The sequence below is a fragment of the Gallus gallus genome, chromosome 2, assembly GCF_016699485.2.
Source record: "Gallus gallus isolate bGalGal1 chromosome 2, bGalGal1.mat.broiler.GRCg7b, whole genome shotgun sequence".
In the NCBI taxonomy this organism is placed as follows: domain Eukaryota; kingdom Metazoa; phylum Chordata; class Aves; order Galliformes; family Phasianidae; genus Gallus; species Gallus gallus.
Window position 1 is genome coordinate 3705994 of NC_052533.1, and position 7268 is coordinate 3713261.

Below are 7268 nucleotides of genomic sequence, written 5' to 3' on the forward strand. Positions count from 1 at the left end.
CTTATGGTTTTCAGGATAATGAATAAATTTGGTTGGCTCCAGCCTCCGTTTCTTGCTGGACAGCAGTGTTTAGAGGCGTGCAAATTCAGATGCTGAAACCCATCTCCTAAGCACAGTTCAGTTCCAACTACTTATAAAAATTCTGGTTTACCATTGATGAAATTTAAGGACATTCCTCCCTGAGTCACTGCTCGCTTATGGCATTTCTTTTGATGCAAGTGTGCTTTGCATAGGAGGAAGATCTGGGAAAAAAAATGCTCCTTGCTCCAACATTTGATATAGTGCATGAGGACACTGCAGCGCACTCATGTTCCAGAAATGCATTCATGCCATGCTGCTCATGCAGACATGCTAGCATTCTTTGCCTGGCTAACTGCAAGTGGAAAAAGGGACTAGCCTTTTCTTCTCTTCTAAATGATAAGCACTGAATGATTGGCCTGATTTCAAAAAGCACTCAGGTCCCAGCAGCAAGGAATGGGAACACTGCTGACCAAAGGCAGTTGCACAAAGGTTTGTTCCAGATGGAGCTCCCCAGGTCTTGGCAGCAAATGAGATGGTTGTAGTGCCTTGATCCCATTCATAGACTAACGTCAGTATCAGATGACATTCAGGAGAGAGAAACAGAAGACAGAAAACTTTGTCCCTGCTGCTCTCTGACTTACATACAAGTGACAGCAAGCTGGTGGCACACGTTTCCTTACGCTTACATGTGAAACCCAGTAACGAGGATCCCCCTGGGAAGAACAGCCACATTGTAGAAGGCATTTTCCCTTAACACATATCCCAGGAGATTTCTAAAACGCCACTTTGGTGTAATTCAGGAGTACATCTAGCCCCTATCCTATTTCTTTTACTTACATGCAAGTAGGCTTCACACACAGACTCACACAGGAACTTGCTAGAGCCCAAATCTCTGTATTCAGCCAAGCTTTCTTTTACCTGAATGGAAAGGAACAGGACAGAACACCCTCTGGTCCAAATTCCTCCAGCTCTTCCCAAGCACAGCATGGATAGATGACTTCAGACCCAACACAAGCTGTATGAGGTCCATGTCCATCCCTCATCTCATATTAAGACTGTTTCCTGCACTATTTGCACTAACTTTCAATGGAGTAAAAGAGTGCATGACATCTCTCTGGTCATGCCCCAAATAGTCAGGTGGAGAATGCTATAGAAAGCTGCAGAGAGAAAAAACAAAGCAGTGACAAAAGGCAAAATGGACAAGGCACCCTTCCATCCCTTGTCCCAAAGCGTAGTATTGTCTTCATTCTGCTGCCCTCCTAATGTGGCTGCAGTGGCTATTTTAAAGGATGCTCTCATGCCACCTGATACATTGACAGTATGGATGTCAGGAGGTGCCTCATTCCATTCACAGCTGTGCAATGCCTTCATCTCACGCAGCACAGACAATGCGGGGTGGTTCCCTGGAGTGCTGCCCTTGCAGAGTGAAGACTGTAACTGGGCACAAGCAGATGCTGCTCTGTGTATGAAATATAACCACCTTAAAACCTAACTGATGGAGGCTTTTGCAGAACGTCATCCCTCTGGCTAGGCTGTTCTGTACTTTCAAGCACTCTCTGAACATAAATTCATTCCTCCCATAGCTTTCCCCTACTCATTTAGTCATACCAAAACTAGAGGGTTTCGGGGAATCCAAACTTAAGCTCTCTGTTTCTGTCATGCACGAGGCTGAAATGAGTGGTGACTCCTTTCACACAGTCCTACCTGAGATCAGCGCCCTTCTGTCCTCTACAAACATGCTATTCTAGAATCACAGAATAGTTTGAGGTGGAAGGGACCCCGAAGGCCATCTGGTCCAACTCCCCTGCAGTAAACATGGATACTCACATCACCATCAGGTGCTCAGAGCCCCATCCAGCTGAACTCGAATGCCTCCAAACACGGGGCACCCACCACCTATCTGAGCAACCTGTGCCTCATCACCCTTACTGTAAAGAGTTTTTTCCTTATATCCAATCTAAATCTCCTCTCTTTTAGTCTGAAATCATTTCCCCTTGTCCTGTCACAATAGACCCTGCTAAAGAGTCTGTCCTTTCTTATATCCCCCTTTAGATACTGAAAGGATCATGGATCAACCTAACTGATGCCAACTGCCCCCATTCCCCATTGATGGTTTCAAAGCATCCATCTGCTTTCTTCCCAGACACCACCACTCAAAGTGTGACTTTATACACCAAGGCTTTTGGGATAGCCACCATAGCAGGTTCACTATGCTGGCCACTAATGGACGGAGGAATACAGTATACAATATAGGTGAACCTATAGAATGTGGGAATACTGAACCAGAGATAGACAAGTCAGATTTATATGCACATAAAAACATGCATTTTTTTTTCCCTTGTGGGAAGCAGAAGGCTCAGTTTGCTGCTGGCTGAGAAACGTGCAGTTCTAAATCTCTCCACTTCTCTCTCTCAAAGAACAAAAACTCTGCAAAGAATTTTCCATTTTTTCCGTGCTCCTCTGAATGCCATGAAGATTAACAAGTAATATTAGCTCTGCTGAAGTGCCTTCATCTGCTCGTGGAAAATAGAAGACATCTAAGCAGCCAAACTTTAAGCAAGCAAAAAAAAAGTTAAATCCAAAATATGTCTGTTTGGAAGCGACACCCCTTTGCAGAAGGGAAGGATTGATATCTGCCAAAGTGCTAACAGCTGTTTTTTATATGCAGTCCTATATACGTTTTCTGTAGGAGGAACACTGCATGCAGCAATGGTGAATGATTTATCTGAAGCAGCAGGTGTATTGCAAGCATCATTTCAATCTGTCATGTGCATGCATGTGGGGAGGGAGGAGAGCTTCGATGAGTGATCGTGGCCACCTATGCAGCAGGATGTAGGCAGTGCTGTGAGCCAACTAGGCTACTGAGCCAGTCTATCTGGAGTATATCTACCAGTTCTAATATCAAAGTAGCACATGTAATTCTTGTTGAATGTGTTTTATGGCCTGATGGGGAGATAACAAGCTACCAAGATCACCATTGTAAAGCAGGAACTGAAACTTAGGACTAGAGATAATGGCCTCAATTTGTGTCAGGGGAGGTTCAAGTTGGATATTAGGAGAAATTTCTTCTCAAAAAGAGTGGTGATGCATTGGCACAGCTGCCCAGGGAGGTGGTGGGGTCACCTGGAACACACCCTGGAGGTGTTTCAGATACATGGAGATGTGGCACTGAGGGATGTGGTCAGTGGGCATGGTGGGGTGGGCTGGCATTGGATTTGGGGGATCTCAGTGGTCTTTTCCAACCTGAATGATTCTCCGATTCTAACTCACATTGTTGAAGTCTGTTCTTTGTGAGTTGAATTCCACTTCTTACCGTTTTGAGTAGGAATTTAAAGGATGGTCTTTTCCAACCTTAAGTTTCAAGTCTGGTTTTACAAGGTCTCTGCCCCTTTCCATCTCCCTCGGTGTTGCTATGGTTCTTCCTTTCCCCTGAAGGCATCTTACCTCACCAGAAAATGACCAAACCAGCCCTCCCATTATAAGGTTTCCTGAAGGAGGCAGATAGGAGGGAGCTGTGTCAGGATGGGAGAGGTGTCATAGTCCTAATGCAAATCCAGGACTACGATGATCTCAGTGGTGTTTTCCAACCTTTATGATTCTACAATTCTATAGTACAGAGCTGAGATCAGGGGAGCAGGAGAAAGCATGCACTGGAGCTAAGTGAATAAACGACCAGGGTGAGTCTGCTGGAACACGAAATGCTTTTTAATGAGCATGAGCTTCTCCAAAATGTCAAGTATCATTTACTCACTTACGCCTAAGTCTGAGGAACATCTTGTTTAAATCACAGACAACAGCAGGGCCAGATCCTGTGCTCAAGTAAATCAGCATAATGACACTGAGCTCCAAGGGATGATGTTGATTTACAGAGGCACAACACAACTGCAGTTGGTAGGGAGGTTCTTAGGCTACCAGCCAGGGTATGGTACAGGAGAAAAGAGAGAAGGTTTAAATGAGTGGAAAAGGTCTGTGACAAGAGGCACGGTCCCATTCCTGGTTATCTATATCAGAGAGCTTTGCAGCCCTTAGAGAGGTTTGCCTTCATGTTTATCCCAACTCACCTTTTTTTTTGGACCTACCATCCAGAGGTGCAGCTGGACGAGGCACTGTCTGAAATTCCATCACCTTCTGTTTTCAGCTTGCACTTTCTTAATGATGTTCAGTCTCCTGCAGCTCTTTCTACCAGGATAAACTGCTGCAGATCTCCCATGTGCTCCTCCATGCCTATGGTCTTGGCCATAGGTTCAACCTTGCTCCAAGGTCTCCCTCTCACGCTGCTGAACGAACCAGGCAGTGTTGGTTGTATTGCTAAGGAGGAACACTTGGAGAAATAAACAGCCCATTACTTTTTGCCCTAATAAAATAACAGCTGGTATTTCATTATTAAATGAACTTTTTTTCCTCCTCCAGCGTTTCACTGTGGCGTGTTTGGATACCAGATTTGTATGTACTTACAATGTCGATATCTTCATTTCCAAACCTCGCCTTCCTGAATGCAAGATGTTGCCGTTTCTGGTTACTCACACAGAAACAGTCCTGAATTCCATGACTTGCACCCTGGAATTTCAGAAGGAAAATCTGGGAGAGGGATAACCATTTGGTTCCGAGAGAGGACCACAGAGTACAGAGCATTTTCAGGATTGCTGCAGGCGAACTTGGTGTGTAAATTCACAATCTTAACAAACAATGAATAAAAACTAGACAGCTTGCCTGTGCTCTTGATAACCATTTTGAGTCAACAGTCCGGAGTGGAGTCAATAAAACATGATCTCCTATTTTACTTTTGGGAAGACACGGGAAAATAATATATATGTATTTGACTTCAGGTTAGAGTTTGGCCATGCTTAGTTTTTCTCCACAGCTGTGAGGGCTGGAAATTTAATTTTGGATTTGAAAGAAAGCTCACTTCTCTGGTAACTATAGAAGTGGAGTCCTGAGAGGGAAATGCCAGCTCTTGGGAAACCAGCAATAAACTTACAAGAACCAGCAAAGAAGTCTGAGCTATTTGGGGGCACGTCTGGCAGGAAAAAGCCAGAACAAAAGAAGGCATGAGTCTAAGCCAGAGGGATCCAACTAATCCAGCAGAGCTATTCTTGTTTATGATTGTGTAAATATTTATGGTCAGCTCCTATCCCCCGGCTTGATGCCACCAAGTTCTAATCTGCGCAGTTAGGAAAGCACATCTTTGTTGCTTTCGTTATGAGTGATTTCCCTAGACAAAAGAACTGGGAGGTTTTGGAAGTCAGTTCTTTAGTTTCTGCGAAGAAATAAAATGTTAAACCTCTGGAATGCTGCAGAAGTCCTGCTTTCCCTCATTCCCTCAGTAATCACATCTATGGCTGGAGGGTCTGCCTTCCCTTGGATTTAGCTCTGTTCTGCTTTGTTTGTTCACGCTCACAGCACCTTTCCTTATCTTGCTCTGGGCTTGGGGGAGAGATAATTTCATAAATCTACATATGCATCTGAAATCTTCCTTGTTTGCAGCTTAAAAGTTGCAATTAACCAAAACCTTATTCAGAATTCGTTCCAAGCTGGCAAACACACAGCCAGAGAGCACCATGCTGTACTGCACTTATTTTTAACCCTGGTATTTCATACAGGGAATACTTTTTCAGAGAGAAATCATAGAATCACAGAATGGCTTAGATTGGAAGGGATACTAAAGATGATCCAATTCCAACCCCCCTGCCATGGGCTGGTTGCCCCCCATCAGCTCAGGCTGCCCAGGGTCCAACCCAGCCTGGCCTTGGGCACCTCCAGGGATGGGGCACCCATAGCTTATCTGGACAGAAATGCCAGGATCTCACCTCCCTCTGAGAAAGAATTTCATCCTAACCTCTAACCTAAATTACCCCTCTTTTAGTTAAAAGTCATTCCCTCTCTATTTCAAATGGAAATTTCAGTGTGACATTCATGATTAATATACCAGCTAAGTAGTTCCTTTAGATTCATGTGACACTGGCAAAAATAACCAGCCAACACAGGGAAAAGGGTGATTCACACGTGGGGGGTGAGATTAGAAAGTTTTATTCACTAGGAAAATAAACAGGTTATCTTACAAGGATGTGAGGCTGAAGCAAGGCAGCCTGAGTTTGGAATATTATTCCCTCATTACACTCCCTTCAAAGTGCCACAATTAGTTTAATTTTCAGTTAACGTACTTTCCAGTAAGGTGATATTTGAGTGTGCCACATTCCCTATTGTTCCATTACAAACTGGAAACAACAGTCCTCTCCCAGACCTCAGTCCAGACAACCAGGAGAGCAGAATAAAAGCACACACACGATGGCAAGTCTGGAAGAACACAAAATTAGGTTTGTCACGTCCCTGTAGAATAATTTAAGCTGGAAAGAACCTGCAGGTGGCATTGGGCCCAACACTCTGCTTGAAGCAGGGCTGTCTTTAACACCATACCCAACTTCAGAGGGTATTCAGGACCACGTCCACTTGAGTTCTGGATATCTCCAGTAATAAAGATTCCATGGCCTCTCTGCACACCCGTTTCATTTTCTGACCAGTCTCATAGTAATGTACTCTATTTTTCTAGCATTAATCAGAAACCCCAGGCAGCTCAAGTCAATTTTACTTCATTCATCATCTGCCCTTCAGTTTTCAGCCTTTCCTATTTATTTTGACTGGGAAGTGCCAAGAAAAGACATTGGTTGTTGAGAGTAGATTACACGAGAGGTCTTCAGCACACACTGACATCCATATCCACTACAAATAATTGGAGGGGTCTTATTCATAGAGCGCTTGAAATTCTCTTACCATAATCCTTATTAAGACTGATTGGTAGAATGACTTATTGTCAAATCATTGTGTCACAGCGAAGATGTGAGAGAAACAATCTGACACTGATGGAGAAGGTAAACCCAGGTGAGGAACTATTTAGGATAGCTTTAAATAGGAGACAAGGAGGGCAGAGAATGCACCTCTGTCTTACAATCAAGCTCCCAGCCTGGGAGATGCCACACAACGAGTCCCTTGGGCCTATCCCTAAGTTTGTCACTGCTCCAGGGCTTTACTGATTGACTGCAGTGGGCTGCAGGAACTCATGGGCTGCCTTGAAGGATCTGAATAGATGTCTACTGAATATTTCCTTCATGGGGAAAGTCAGATCTTAGAACTCGTATTCTAACTTATCAAGGGTATCAGAAGATTGTTGTATAGACTCAAGTCTCCTTCCGGTACACGAAGGGAGCGTATAAACAGGAGAGGGAATGGCTGTTTATGAGGGTGGACGGTGA